Raw genomic sequence first — 16394 nt, forward strand, 5'->3', positions numbered from 1 at the left:
TCCTAATCACTGGTAACAATGATATTATTAAGTTATCGACCATCACTTTCTTTGAAGTCAATTGAAAACTTAATTTTTAAAATGATAGCACATGTGGTATCAACAAAGACTCAGGGAGATTGAAATGAATTTTATTAACTGATACCTCAATTTTGCTCAGCAATCATATCTCCAGCGTATATACACATCTCTAATAGATTAAATAGGAAACCAAGTCTGAACATTGCCATCTGTGGGATTGTCAGTGCTATGATACATGCCAGAGTTAACATATGATAAATTAATAGTAGTAGCTCATATAATAAAGAATATTTTATATACTTACTATATACTGTATGATTCCTAGTTTGATCAATTTCTCTTTTAAATACATGTGAACTAAGAAAAGAAAAGTAAGAAAATGCTTCTCAATTACTTTCAGGTATTTGAAAAGCTTATATATTTTCTCTTAAACCATCTCATCTCTTGGAAACTGGTAGAGAATTATTTTTATAGATTCCCTATAAGGAAAGTAAGTTTAGACAATTACCTCACCTTCTTCTTCAGTGCTATAGGAAAATGTTAATGGTTTCTTTTAGTGTGTGTTTTTAATAAACACTTCATTATTCTTCATGTCTACTAAAAGCTAAGTGTTCACTGTATAGGGACTTTAATATTTCATTTTAAGTTTTAACTGCCTAGAATATGCCTAGAATATGGAGCATGTAATTCAATTTGTAACTGTAAATGATTAAAATTGCAGGGGTAATTTCTTGTTTCGTTGGTATTAGACTATAAGAAATATCACACATTCAGCTTTTATGCATTTATCAGGAGCAGTATTTCAATAGCCCTGAAACAAACCAAATGTGTTGGTATATACATATAATAAATGTGCTGCATCAAAACAGATTTTAGAGGTCAGTAAAGATGATCAAAAATTTGTATAGCGGCCGACCCACCAGGGCTTGTGCCCTGGGCACAAGTCCAGCTGCTGTGCCCCCGTCCCCCCCCCCGCCCCGCTGCTGCTGGTGCCCAGAACTTTGTCCAGTGCCAGCCGGGCTCAGTGCTGGGGAGGAGCCAGGAATTTTCAACATGAATTATACGGAAACCAACTCATTGGCAGAATCAACTACAAGACATTTTACACCTGAGTTAGGAAGTATCATACCCGTGCCTTTCAATGAGACCACTTGTGAAAACTGTGTATCATCTAGTTTTTCATGTAACAAATATTTGTTTTGCAGTTGGTTTGATTATTACAGCTACTCTTCACCTTCATGTGATATCTCTTAGAGGAATGTTGACTACAGGATACAGGATGTACCTTTTCTATAGTGTGGGCCACTCTGTACCGAAGTACCTTGGATGTAATGATCTGGAACTCTGTGTTCTTGGGTGTCAGCATTTTGCAACTTTCATATCTTTTGTACAAGAAGGGACTGGTAAAGATTGAACAGGAACTCAGTGGCATCTACCAGTGATTGTTTGAACCACTCCATGTGCCTCCAGATTTGTTCAGAAGATTACTGGACAGTTTTGCATGATTCAGACCTTGAAAAAGGGCCAAACTTATGCTGCAGAGGATAAAAGCTCAGTTGATGACCCTCTCAGAATGAAGGTCTCCTATCAAGGATATTTTCTGCATGGTATTTACCCCTGAGCCTTTATAGATGCTTCTGAAGTTAGATCAACTCTAACAAAGGTGAAAAATTCCAGGTCACCATTATTGCAGATGATAGCTGCAGATTTTTATGCCGGTCAACAGAAAGATTAGCTTACTTTCTGGAATCAAAGCCTTTCCTGAATGAAATATTTAGCTATCTTATGGGAAAAGATACTACAAATAAGCTCTACTCATTGAATGATTCGACTTAAAATGTTAAAAAGGCCAAGAAGCTGGAGCACCAACTCAGTCTCTGCGCACAGATCTCCATGTTGGAAATGAGGAACAGTATAACCAGCTCCAGTGACAGCGAAGTCGCCTCCCCACAGTTTCTGAGGGGCCCCTCCAGCACATCTTCCCTTCCCAGGTCCTCTCCACACTTTGAGCCTCTGCCAAGATGAAGCCAATATAGGGAGGGGTGAAGATGAGCTGTGGTCTTTGAACCGGCAACTCCAAGTACATTTAAAGTTCATCAGTTGCTTTGATCAGAATTCAAGTTACCAAGATGAAAATTTCCCTGAAGAAATTCTGAATAAACTAGCACTCTTTCAAGGCTTTTAGACTCTTCTGCTTTAGTACATCCAGACTGGCAGAGACTGAGGGTGAGAAAGTGAGGGAGGGTCAAAGATGTCCTTTTTATTGGTAAGCTTTTTAAGTTTTACTGAGCCTTCTGACTAAACCTCATTTTATTTTAAGACATATTTGTACAATATTTTGTAGATACAGTGTACTATTTTTTTAACTTTAAAAACTTGAGAGTTGTCAATATGAATGCCTTTTTATTTTTCCAAGTTGTAGTTCATTTTCCTCACAGAAAATTTTTTCTTTACCATAGAAATTTAGAGTGGATGCGTGTTTGATCCTTTTAATAAACAATGTAAGTTAAAAAAATTTGTATAAGGACAAGGGAATCAAGTATATGACCAATCTGATAATATCAATGATATTTCCAAATTCATATGATAAACATTCTATTCCTTGTTTATAATACTGAATATTCACTGTTATATGAGCCTTTTGCTATATAGAAATTTAAAAATAAAAAACCATGATATTTAGGTAGAAAGTTAGCAAACAGAAACAAGTTCTCTAAAAGAAGCCACATCATTTTATTTGGTATAAAATACAAAATGAGGGCCGAGGATTTAGCTCAGTGGTTCCAGCTCCTGCCTTGGAAGCACAAGGTCTGGAGTTCAATCCCCAGTACCAAAAATAACAAAACAAAACCCAAAATGAGTGGTGAATTCTTGTTTGTTTTCTTCTCATACTTTGAGCGGAGCAGGAGAGAGGCCTTTCAATGACTAGGAAATGTCAGTTGTCCAATAGGGGATGGACAGCAAGCAAGAACATAAAAGCAAATCATAATAGTGCGAATTCCAGATAAGCCCCTGGGGAGGCATTTAAACACATTGTAATATGTTAGGAATTTCCAATTTGCTGATTTTTTGCGTAGCTTAAACATTTTCTTTTATAATACCAAGTCAGTTAAGTGTTTTGGGTTTGATTAATGAAAGGAGCCAAAAATAATATAGTTCAGGCCTGAGTACAACTGACATTTATCTTTTCTTGAGAGAAATGATGAGAATGCTCTTGTGGTGACACTGAGTCATCTTTGCACTCTTCATGTGTCTGATTACATCAGACAGTAGAAATTAGGTATTTTCCTTTCTACTAAGATTTTTTTGTAGTATTTTACTGAAGTATTTTGAAGAAAAGTAAGTTACTGTTGCTAGCATAGATCTTCAATTTGTAGACCATGTGGTCACCACTCTGGAACACATAAAAATTCTAGATGACCTTTGAAGGATAATTCTAACTTGGTTCTAGAAGTAAAAAATATAAATTTAGGGCCAGGGTTTTAGCTCAGTGGTTCTGGTGCCTGCCTCGCAAGTGCAAGGTCCCGAGTTTGATCCTCAGTATATATATATATATATATGTATAAATTTATTTTTTCTTTAATATAAAAAATAAAAATTCCAATCAGCTCCAAACATCTTATTTATTCTCCAAGAATGAGTAAGTACAAGGCATCAAGTTGTTGAAGATAAATATAAAAGTTTTGCTTGAAATTTTTTGCATAGTCAGATATTTTGAAAACCAAGGAACCCACTTTCATAGTGGAAAAGCAACAAACACATAGCCTTGCATGTCTAAATGGGAAACAGTTGTCTCCCTTTTAATATGGTGTGTTTCTGACAAGCTTAATTTCCTATGTAACATATGACACTCAGTGTCATTTCAAAGTATATTTTTTTTCTTTTTTTCTTTTTCAAAGTATATATTACAGCTGTGTGGAAAAAAGAAAAGTAAGTACATTTTTGCCTAACTTTGCATATGAAAAGTGAGACTGGGCAGAAGTTGGCTACTTGTTATTTGGTGCTTTTTAACACATCAGGAACAAAAACAGGTGCTTCATAAATATGATTTTATTTAATCAAACTAATTTTGGAGACAGGCAACATTGTGAAGTACAAAGAATGCTAAGAAAAGACATTGAGAAAATCTAGGTTCCAGTTTGTTTACAGGCATCAGTAAAGTTGAATAATAGAGTTCAAGAAATAGGAAAGCTGGTTTATAAAATTGGCCATCTGGATAAAAATTGAACATACACAATATGATAGAAATCTTAGAAACTATCTTATGGTTTTTCTTTAAATGATACCATATAGAAGAAGAGAGATTGTAAGTCACAATTCATATCATTCCATGAATATGAAGGAGAGTCTAGGAATCTGACAGTGCTAAAAGGGAACATAGATGTTTTCAGCCAATGGTATAGAAACAGAAGAGGTAACCGGGTCAAGGCATCAATAGCACTGTATGGAGGAGGAAGAGTGCGGCACTGAGAAAAGGACCCAACAAACCCTGAAATGATGGAAATGTGGAGTTGATTTTCAAGAGTAACTGTGCAAAAGTGCCTTCACTGCAGGGATCCAGAAAACCGTTCAAAACTAAGAACAGCTGAGACCAGGCCTTGGCATATGGTTTCTGAGTCTGGTGGAGATTTAGCTTGGGCATCATTGCAAGGTATGTGGCCTGGCAGAAGTTGGCACCTTGGTGGAGTCTGAAGTCCAGTGAAAGAAGGAGCTTATGACTAGCAAACTGCTGAGAGCAGGGCAGGAGGGACCTTTACAGAATCTCACAGCTCCAGCAGATACCATCTCAATCTGTCCAGATGAAAACAAAGCTGGTCTCTGATAACTCTGACAATAACATTTATTAAAATTCTTATAATGACCAATGGCTATGTTCAGCAATTCACATTTGTTAGTGTGTCAGTGTGCCTCAACAAACACAATATTTGTTTTATGTGAGCAATTTATTGATGTTTGTTTTATGTAATATTTATTTCTCCATCTGTGAAACACAACACAGATGAAGAAACTTCAGCTAAATTTATAGAAAGCGATTTAAATATAGGCCTTTTTCTTTTTTTTTGGACTGGAGATCGAACTCAGGACCTTGCACTTGAGAGGTAGGCAGCGGAACTACTGAGCTACATCCCTGGCCCAAATATAGCCCTTTTTGATCTCAAAGCCTGAATATTAAATCCTCACATTATACTATTTCTTTAAAAGTCTCTTTCTTTTGTACTTATACTTTATACATATATGTTTACATTTTGTTCACACCTTAACACTCAGGGTTAATGCCCGATTTTATTCTTATATTGGCCCATTTATCCTGGAGGGCAGGACATTTGACTCGAGTGTTGGAAGCATGCCTTGTAGTCTTTGGCAAGAAGGAATCATCCATATATAGAAAAGATCTATTAGACAGTATCAAAAGAGCATCTTACTTTAGAAGTCTCTTAAAAATTAGAAAGAGCTGTGGTGTCCAATTATCTTTTCCTAGATGAAAGGAAACAAGAGAAAACTAAAAACTGGCAGTAGAAAAGGATAAAGAAACAGAACTGAAGTGCAATTTTCTCTTTACTCTCTCAGAGCAAGCCTTCCAAAACTCACAGAGCTATCTTCCTTTTTTTTTTTTTTCAATTTATAAGCCAATCAACTTTAAGTGTACCTAATAGCACCTTGTAAAATCTAAGCAGTTTAAACAGCAGTCACTGTCCTGATGCAATTGGTTTTCTGAGTCATTGCTTCTTTAAAAGACTGAATTGATCTTTTCTATCTTGACTCTGGTAGAAATATGAGTTTTTGGTCAAATTACAAGTACTCTTCCCATTAAACTACTTTTCTTGATTTTGAGGACAGAGTGGGCTTCACTCTCTGTCTTTAAAACAGAACTTTAAAAAATAAACTGAATTTTTTTTCAACAATGACTACTACCCAAACCTTTAAAGATAGTCATTAAATTTTATTGTGCTGGTAGTACTGCCATAAAATAGATTTGAATTTGAGTCTATTCCACATTTATGTTAATACACAATATTAAGACTGAGACATTCATACAGAAAAAGAATTTCCAAAGTAAGAGACCATTACATTTCTTGACCAGTTTTTAACATTTAGGGTTTTTTTGCTTTTATAGGAATTTGTCTTCTTAATCAATAAATTATAACCATTTGATATAGAGCACAATATTCACAAATAACAAACATGTAGTTCTGGGGGCTCAAAGAGAAATGAAAGTGGTAGTTTGTATTTTTCTTTCACTATTGAAGTAATGATCACAATAGAAGCAATTCTTTCAGTATGTGATATAGCTTTCAAGATATTTTTGTCTACAAAATGTTTAGTTTCTGACTTTTTCTTTTGATCAATGAAAGAAGGGCCTTGGTAGAAAAAAATAAGATAATAACTATTGAATTCTAATGTTAATTGGGATTTAGTTAGGGAGGGTGCTAGAGAGGGAGAATAACATGAAATAAATGCTTTTTAATTTAATGAACACACACATCAACAGTACTATTTGTAATGCTGTTCTTAAAGGAATCTGCAGAAGACTAATCTATAGAACTTTCAATTATTGTACTATACAAATAAACCAGTGCAACTTATCATTGCTACTGCTTATAGTCCTTCTCTCTCATTTCCTGCTTATGTTTAGCAATAATGATGGAATGGGTGAGAACAGTGACAGTACTTTTTATTGCATTCAAAGATATAGGTCACAATGTATAGTAACATTAAGGTGGGTGCTGGCGAGATATGTGGGTCCAAATGTTCTACTTTTAAAAAATCTGCTATTGTCATTTTACTTAAAGTATTTGCTTCATAGACACTGTGTGTGAAAGAATTCAAAGTGGAAAATTCAAACAGTAACTAAAGTAACATGAACCCATTAAATGCTACTATTGCAGGAAGAGGCAGCATTCATATTCTAAAGTTATCACTGGTGAGGAGGTCTTTTTACATAATAAGCCACAAGGTTTTGCTATGAGAGGCAATCAGTTTCAGAAAATCTAGAGTTTCATTTGGGGATGTAGCTCACTGGTGAGGCCCTGGGTTGATCCTCACTTTTGCAAGAAAAAAGAAAAAGAAAACCTAGAGATTTATTTTATATATGCTATTCACTGAAGGATGAAGCCTTCCCAGAATAGAGTGAGAATCAATGTTGCAGGGCTGAAGAAAGAAGCCTTAGCAGATTTCACAGCATGAGATTTTAGGGGCCAAAGCTGAAGCTGCAGGTGTATTGAGTAGAAAGAAAAGGGGAGAGAGACCAGGTGAGAGAGGACGTCTAGTTTTCCACCTAGTAGAATACTGAACGGACAGAAAGTCAAACCAATGAGAAGTGAAGTAACACATTTTATAAGTCACTGGATTCTAAGTGTGTCTGTGATCAGCTATCAGTTTTCCTAAATACATTTCAGGATACCTACCTGGTATAACTAATGTTTTACATTGGTATCGTGTGCAGCATTCTGTATTACTAAGTAATTAATTGGAAGTTCATTAGCTAAGATGGCTCTGGCACCTTGGGTCTCTGCTTAAGCAAGTGCCTAAGCCCAGCTCCCCGAAAATAACAAACAGAGCTTCAGCTAAAACAATCAGAAATTGAAAATTAACATCTAACTCGGGATTTTCCAATTTAATCCATCAAATATTTTTTCTACTATCTTGCCTCTTCAAGAACATAATAAAACTTTTTCTCTCTCACTTAGTCTGTGTTGTGGTAAACAACTTGCAATATGATGTTGTCCAATTCATGAAATGCTGAATGGTCAAATAAACTCATTAAAATTTCAATGCCCGAGTTTATCTTTTAACAGTATTAAGACACAGAAAATGTTCTATTGGAAGTCAAAAATACAATGAATTCTGGCAGTAGCTCTTAATTTTTGTAAGACAAGGTCTGAAGAGGACTTTTTTGATCTTCACATTTTTTTTCTTAAATTCATTTATTGGTACATTTTAGGTATACAATACATTTACATTTATCTTTGGGTGCTTGTACTTGTACATTATGTATCTTGGTTCTTATTTTTTCCCCATTACCTGTGCGGCCTTCACCCCTAAACCCTTCCCTATTTACATACTTCATTTCCATTTTTTTTTTCTTTTCTCATAATTTTTCTTTTCCATTCTTTCCTTTCCCCTTCCCTTCCCACCACCCCTACCCCTTTGGACCTTTTCCAATTTCAAAGTATCATTTATTAGCTATTAATCCTTTTAGTCCTTATTTACACTCTCAGTTTCTTGATCTTTACATTTTATTTTTACCCTGTTGTTTCTGAGTGGAAGCTCTCTGTAGATGCTCCCATATCTGGTCTGTAGATTCTCCCACATCCTCAATCTTGGCACCTAAGGAGCTCTTTCTTTGGGTCCAACAAACTTCAGATTAATTTGTGATTTAAGGTTTACATCCCTCTTGCTGGTAAACTTTTGCTATCCTGAGATTTTGATTGCTCTCCAGAAATCCTGTCTGGATTCCTTTTGTGGTATGGATTCCCCAGATCTTGCTGTGGCCTTGGAGAACACTGAAAGTGAGGGTTCTTTGAAGACTTGGACTAAAAAAAATGAAAACGAGCAAATTCAACTCAATGTGTTCTGGTCTCCCAGAACTAACATGATTGAGTTGGTTCTATGTTTAGAATAGAAGTAGATATAGTTGATTAAATTTGTTACGTGATATTTTATTACAGCTACCTTAGCAAACACATACATTCACAAACAAATTTGTAACATTTCTTATTTCTCCTCCCAAAACCATATTGTGCATTAATAGTCACCAAAGTTTTTTTTCCCCAATATTACCCTTACCCAGAGGTATGGGAAATAATTCTCTTTCTATTTTCTGTTTTCTACACATTACATATTTTGAACATTTCTATAATTAATTTATTGAGGAACCACCCAGCTGTCTTTCACACTGGCTGCACCATTTGACCTTCTAATCAGCTGTTCAGTCTCTTCATGTCTTCATTAACACTTGCTATATTTGACTATAACTGTAAACATTCAAGTAGGTGTGAAGTTTTATATCAGTGTGACTTGCAGTTCCATACACACACACACACACACACACACACACACACACAGTGGGAAGGAGGAAGAGAGAGAAAATAGAGGGTGAGGGAGAGAACGAGATAAAGGCTTTTGATAAAAGAGTATGTTATATTAGATTTCTTTTCATCTTGTTGGAAACCACTGGACCATATATGTGATGTATCACGATTTCAGGATTCCTTTTTCTATTCCAATTATCTATGGTGTGCTTTGGCATAATGATTGTGCTTCCTTTACTGTGTTGTTCTTGATGCTAATACCTCACTGTCTTGATCAGGATCAGCATTAGAATGAGGTAAATAAAGCGTCCAGCCCACCAAACTTTAGGTGGCACACAAGTTTGTGCAGCTGTAAGCCTGTGAATGAATGTTTCTTTAAATTTTGTACCATAAGAATTTTGCTGTCTTTACCTGTCCCTACCTTGAAAGTTATGGACCCCAAATAAATCTTAAAGTGAAATAGTACCAGTCTTCCAAATTTAGTCTTATTTTTCATAGTTGTTTTACAACTATGTTAAGGGTTACAGGTTCTGTTACAGGTTCTCTGAGTTTCCATATGAATTTTAGAATCAACTTATTAATGTTGAAAAAAAATTCCTACTGCGAGTTTGGGATTGCATTAACTCTCTATACGAATTTGGAAAAAGCTACTTTTTCTTTTTTTGGAGACAGGGTCCTGCTAAGTAGTTCAGGGTGGACTTGAATTTACTCTGTAGCCCAGGCTGGACTCAAATTTGCAGTGATTCTCCTGCTTCAGCTTCCTGAGTGTGTTACCATGTGGGGCCTAAAAGCTAACATTTTGTCAATATTCAGTAATTGAGATCTTGTTAACTTAAACAGTATACAGATCTTGATTTTAATATATTGATCTTGTGCCCTTCAAACTGAATTAGTTCACTTATTAGAGTAGTATTTTGTTTTGTTTTATTTTCATTTTCAGTGAATTCAATAGGAGTTTCTACAATGCCAATAATATCAAAAACTTATTTCCTTCTTTAGTTCCAATCTGAATGCCTTTTACTATTTTTTCTCTTTTGTACTACATAGAACAAACAGTATACTGTTGAATGTAAACGTTGAAAGTTCCAATTTTTATCTTCTGCTTCAGAGAAGACCTAATTATTATCATTAATTAAGACACAGCTACAGGTTTTTTACTGATGCACTTTGTAAGGTGGAGGGAAGAAAGACATTCAAGTCCTGGAGTCAGGAATGAATGTTGGATGACGTCAGTCATTTTTTTTTTATATCATTTGAGATATAATGATTTTTCTTTTTGTTTTCTTATAAACACAAATAGGGTAGATTACATTGATTTACTTTTTAGTGCTAAATCCTATTTTCATTCCAAGATTAATACCCTTAGTCAACATGTATTGTTGCAAAAAATATGTTTGGACATAATTTGCCTATAGTTTTCAGGAGCTTTTCAATTTCAATTTAAAAAAATCTATGTTCATAGTATTTTTCTGGGTTTAATTTTTTAATTGATATGACGTTGACTTATAAAATGAGTGAGGGTATTTTAATTTCCTAGTTTTTCCCATGTATAGAAGTATTTTGCTTATCATTAGTTCTTCCATAAATATCTGAAAGCATTATAAACAAAGCCATCTGATCTTAGTTTTCTTTTTAATTATATTTCTTAAATAAAAGTGCAAGAGCCATTCAAGTCATCTGTTTTTAAGAATGAGCTTTGATGGTTGTTGTCTTTCAAGAAATTTGCTAATTTAATTTATAGAATTTCCTGACATAAAATTGTTCTTTTCTGACCTCAGAGAGTTTTCTAACAGACTAATCAGTCCTTCGCTGAATATTTCAGAGAAACCTGCTCTACAGACTACCAGAGTGCATTTTATGTGCTACCCTGGAAATTCCAGCTCCCTAGAATCACCACTCCAGCTCAGGAAGTTGCCCATTTCTGCCGGGTTTCTCTTTCTTTTGCTGTGGCTTAGAATTTATTTTCACCTCTTAGGTTAATCAATCATAAGATTTGCATCATGTTACCTGTCTCATGAATTTCTCTGTTTGCCTCATGCCATTATCATAAGAACAGTTATTTTATGTACATAGTCTACATTTTTAGTCTTTTTTAGAAATGAGGGTTCATTTGGTCCTTTTTTCTTCACCTTGGATGGAAACAGAGGTATTCTACAATATAGCATTAAGTTAGAAAACAGCATTGAAAGTACGTATACATGTACACACACACATATATATATAGAGAGAGAAAAAGTTAAAATGATAAACATGAAAATATTTATGATACTTGTTTTCAAATATTGGGATTGCAGACTTTTCTTTTTTTCTATTTTCTAAAGCTTTCTATAGAGATTGTATATTGATTCCATAATAAAAACAACTGTTATAATAATAGAAAAATAAAATAAAATTAAGTACCTAGAAATAAATGCAACTTCAAGTATTGAATTTTCAGTGAAGGATAATTTAGAACAATTTCTTCTGTTTATTCATATTTCTATGAATGGAAGCCTGAGATTACATCTGATTTATTTTTTTGTAGTAATAGTATATTACTATTGACTAAATTAGACTTTATGGTCAACAAAACATCCACATATCAGGAATTGTTTTACAACACAAATTTTCTTCATGCATTACTTTTACATTATTTGATAAAATTTTAAGCATCTTTTGTAAAGCACTGTTATAATTATTTGATAAAGATAAAATCCAATTAAAATCAGACAACATACACATGTAGTAGTTTAATCAGAGCCAAGTAATTACAAAATTAATTATTCCTGCCCCATATACTGCTCTATAGTAGTACTTATTTTTTAATATTTTCACTGATTCTTTAGATCTTGCCTCTGTATAAAACACAAATACTCTTACTTTGCTATTTCTTGAGTTTTAGGGACTGCCTACTGTGGTAAGAGAATTCTAACATGTTACGCATGATTCTGTACCCTAGTGTACACACCTTTACGTTACCTCCATTCTCTTGAGCTTACTAGGATGTGCAACTTGTCTCTAACCAATAAAACATGGGAAAGATTATGGAACATCATGCTAATGATTTTTATATTATGTGGCAAAAGCGAAGGGATTTTGCAGATATAATTAAAGTCTCCTACTTTCTTATCTTTTAAATTTTTTAAATGAACTTTATCACAACATAATTTATATGCAATAAAATAGACCCATTTTTAAGAGTATGATATGAGGAGTTTTAACATATATATTCCTATTAATCACCACTACAGTCAAGATGTAGAACATTTCAATCATCCCAAAAGATTACTTTATGTCCATTTATCTGACTCTTCTTAAACATTCTCTCTGATTCTTTTATTGAGGTAAAATGTATACGAAAATATATTAAGCATTTTCATGTGAAAAATTCAGTGGTATTTAGTACATTCACAGTGTTATACAGTCACATTGACTTGATCTTATACTTGCATTCATCTTTGTAGAACTTCATATAATTGGATTGTGTTTTATGTATTTCTTTTTGGTGTGACTTCCTTCACTTGGCAAAATATTCTTTTTTATTGGCAAATGTTTGCAGTCCATAATGATTACATTCATTGTGGAGAGTTGGAACACGTATGTAACACATCTTATTTCATTTTTTATCCCTTTTCCTTCCCTCTTCTTCCTTCTTCCTTTTCTCCATCTTAGTTGTTCATAGTACTATCCTGGGTAGTCCTCATCTAATCAGTAAAGTATTTTAAAGGAAGGTCTAGAAGAAAAGTATTTAAGTCAGTCTCTCTCTCCAAGTTGTCTTGTATTCTATAACTTCAAGAAAATACATTCTGTCAACTATTTGGGGGAACTTAGGTGTATGTTTCCCCAGGGCAGCCCTTTAGGGGAGTGTATTACAGTTAAGAATTTAATTTCAGCTTTGTGAGACTAATTAGCTAAAGTTCGCCCTGACTTCTGATCTACAAAACTGTATAATGGTAAGTGAGTGCCATGACAGTTTTTCTGTGCAGAAGTCAGATGGTGTGTAAGTTACAGAAATGCTAAGTTTGTAGTAATTTCATGCATAGCAACAGAAAACTAATACATCTATTTACTTCCTGTTAGGAAATAATCATCTTTCACCTTTCTTTCCCCAGCTCCCTTCCACCTCCTTGCTCTCACCACCACATATTACTATTGAATGAAAATACTGAAGTAGATCTGTACTGTTGTTTATATAATATTGATTATGAAATCATATTCACAGTTGAGACATTGAACACATTATGTTTAATACTTGTTATCTTGCTGTTTATTAGTTTATAGATTTTGAGTCTCAAAATCTCCCTAAGCTGTTTAAATATTCCATGAGAATAGCCACATATATTAGGCATTTTATCCATTTTATTCTGGAGAACCTTTCAGATTCCTTGAAGTGCTTCAGTCTGGGTTGAGTGGCCTTTGCTTGGTGCTGCCTTCTGTGGATCCCTTCATCTCATTTCCAAAATTAAGTGTCTCCATTTTTTATGGTTTATTTTGTTTGATTTAGGAGATCTTTCAGTAATTCCCTTAGGAAAAAAATACATGGGAACTTTTATTTTATTTGTTTTTAATAATCTTATATATCAGAAAATGTTTTACTTTAATAATTAATGCTTTGATTAGGATTAGATTTCTAAGTTGAAAGTCACACTCACTTCAACATTTTTAAAGAAACAGCAATATTTTCTAATTTTCAGTATTACTATTGTAAATTTTTTCACATTCTTGAAATTTTACAGAAATTGATTCTCATTGTAAAACCACCTCTCTGTCACTAATGTTCTGATATTTTAAAATGATGTACCAAGCATTTTCATTCATTGTGTAGGTATTTATTATATTTTAAATCAAAACACATGTCAGTGAGTTCTGTGAAATCTTGATTCTTTTTTTTTTGTATTAAATTCTTTTATTGGTACATTGTAGGTATACAACACAATTACATTTCTCATTGGGAATTGTACCTTTATATAATGCATCTTGGTTCTTATTTTTTCCCCATTCCTAGCCCTTCCTTCATGCCCTCCACCCTTCCCTATTTACAAAGACTTTATTTCCATTTTTTCCATTTCTCATCATTTTTTCCTTTCCCTTCTTTCCTTTCCCCTGCCCCTCCCACTACCCCTACCCCTTTGGACCTTTTCTTTCTATTTTACATTATCGATTATTCATTCTAATCATTGGTACATTTGATTCTTGATTTCCTTGGTGACTCTGTCACTCTCTCTTTCCTTTTTAGAACTCATTTGTGTGTTTTTGCTGAATAATTTTTTTAGTCTTAATTTCTTGATGATAGCTTTTCTTCATCATTATTTTCCAACCATGGTTTTTCAATTCTATTAGCATACATTTAATTCCTAGAATCTTTTTCTGGGTTCTCTGTATATTATTTTTTATAGTAAGCTGTTCTTGTTTTATAGTCTTCACTACTTTGAATGTTGAATTTTTAAAGAAAAATTATCCTCATAGTCTGATTTTGCTGAGGCACTAGAATGTTAATCACTTTCACTTTACCCCAAGAGTGCTTTTGAGCCCTATTCACTACCTCCCATTAGGATTAAGACTGCCATGTAAGACATTACAAACATTCCATCAAAGTGATGATCAACAATAAACTGCCTACATTTAGGGGTAGTGTAGCTTGATTATTTTCTTTCATGACTTGCTCACAAGATAGATGATCGAGCACAAATTGTTTTCAATGGTAGGAAAAAATTGTTCTCCATGGGCTAATCTCAATTAGTTTTTCCTTGGAGTCTAACTCTTCACAGGCCAGTGAGTCTCTAGTTTTTTTTTTCTAGATTTGATCCTTTTCAGCAGTCCATGCTGTTGCCAGTACCAAGCAAGTCTAATGCCTTAATCTGGTTTTGCTAAGATGAGAGCCAAAGTTGAATCTCTATGATACATCTAGAGATCTTTATAAAGAGAATTACTGTTTTGGCAAACAGTTTTTCTGGACATGCCTCTTATCTGTTTGTTGACTTAAAATCTTAATAATCATAAAGAGGTCTGTCCTATTTATTTCACTTAACAGTATCGCCTCAATGTGCATCCATTTAGCTATAAATGTCTCTAGTTTCTCTTTTTTATGGCTGAATAATACTCCATTTTATTTAAAAAAACACATTTTCTATATCCAATCTCCAGTTGATGGGCAATTGGGTTGTTTCCAAGTTGTAGCTATCACGAATTGTGCTGCTATGAACATGGGTGCACATATATCACTGTGGTATGACCCTTTTAATTATTTGGGGAAGATACCCAGCAGGGAAATGGCTGGGTCAAATGGGACTTCCAGTCCTAGATCTTTGAGGTATCTTCATACTGATTCCACAGTGGTTTCACACCTGTGTTAATACTGAATAGTTTCTTTAATGTGAGAAACTGAAAGTGTAAATAAGGATTAAAAGGTATAATAGATAATGTGAAATAGGAAAAAAAGGTGCAAAGGGGAAGGGGAAATAAAACAAATAAAACAAAGTCTTTGTAGATAGGGAGGGGTGGAGGGGTTGAAGGGAGGGCAGGGGAATGGGGAAAAATAAGAACCAAGATAGATTATGTACAGGTACAAATTTCCAATGATGAACATCATTATATTGTATAACTTAAATGTACCAAAATAATTAATTTTAAAAAGGTCTGAAATTAAAATAGTGAATTCAGAAAGAGGGAGGTAGCTTTCAAGTGTTGTTCCCTTCCCCATTCTCTGAGGAGAGCATTCTTAAAGAAAAATGCCATTGAAAGATTGTTCAGTTGAATTTTCTTTGTTCCTTTTCTATCTAGTTAGTAGACTTTGAATACTAGTGCATACACAAATTCCCTGGATCACTTTTGTCAACAAATATAAAAGGTAACGTGTGTTATAAAAGAAAGAAATATAAATTTAGGAGATCTGAGATTTGGAATACAGTGCCAAGATGTCACAATATATTTTCATCTATTTTAAGGCTAAATATTGAAGATCACAGATGACATAACTACAGGATTCACATATCAGATAGGGTTGGTTAAAGTTTATGTCATTATAATGAGGAGGGACTAGAAGGGGTTTTGATTATTTGTTGTGTTTTAGCATCATAAATCTTTGTGAAAGCTGCTTTCTGAGTCTGGCTGAGGTATGGAAACCTGTAAGTAGTCTCTATTCTAGTTAGTTAGATTATTATACTAGAATCTACAAATACTAAGTGTGGTGGTACCAGTATATGATTAACTGTAATAATAGCAAACAGTGCAAATGTTTATCACCTCCCAACTTAATTTTTGTTTTTCTGATTTTATTCAGTTGAGAAGGAAAAGGATCAGAATCTGCCATCCCAAAACATGTCACTTTGACATATTTTGGCATATTTTGATTATTTTGAGCTG

At 34.0% G+C, this 16394-nt stretch overlaps 1 pseudogene; it reads left to right on the top strand.

The window, feature by feature from the left end:
- The first annotated feature begins 1074 nt into the window (after positions 1-1074).
- LOC101710849 (popeye domain-containing protein 1 pseudogene) lies at positions 1075-2057 on the top strand (annotated as a pseudogene).
- The last annotated feature ends 14337 nt before the right edge of the window (positions 2058-16394 follow it).

This window comes from Heterocephalus glaber, unplaced genomic scaffold (genome assembly GCF_053883595.1).
Source record: "Heterocephalus glaber isolate CG9 unplaced genomic scaffold, H.glaber_assembly_v1.0 deba00000122, whole genome shotgun sequence".
Lineage (NCBI taxonomy): Eukaryota > Metazoa > Chordata > Mammalia > Rodentia > Bathyergidae > Heterocephalus > Heterocephalus glaber.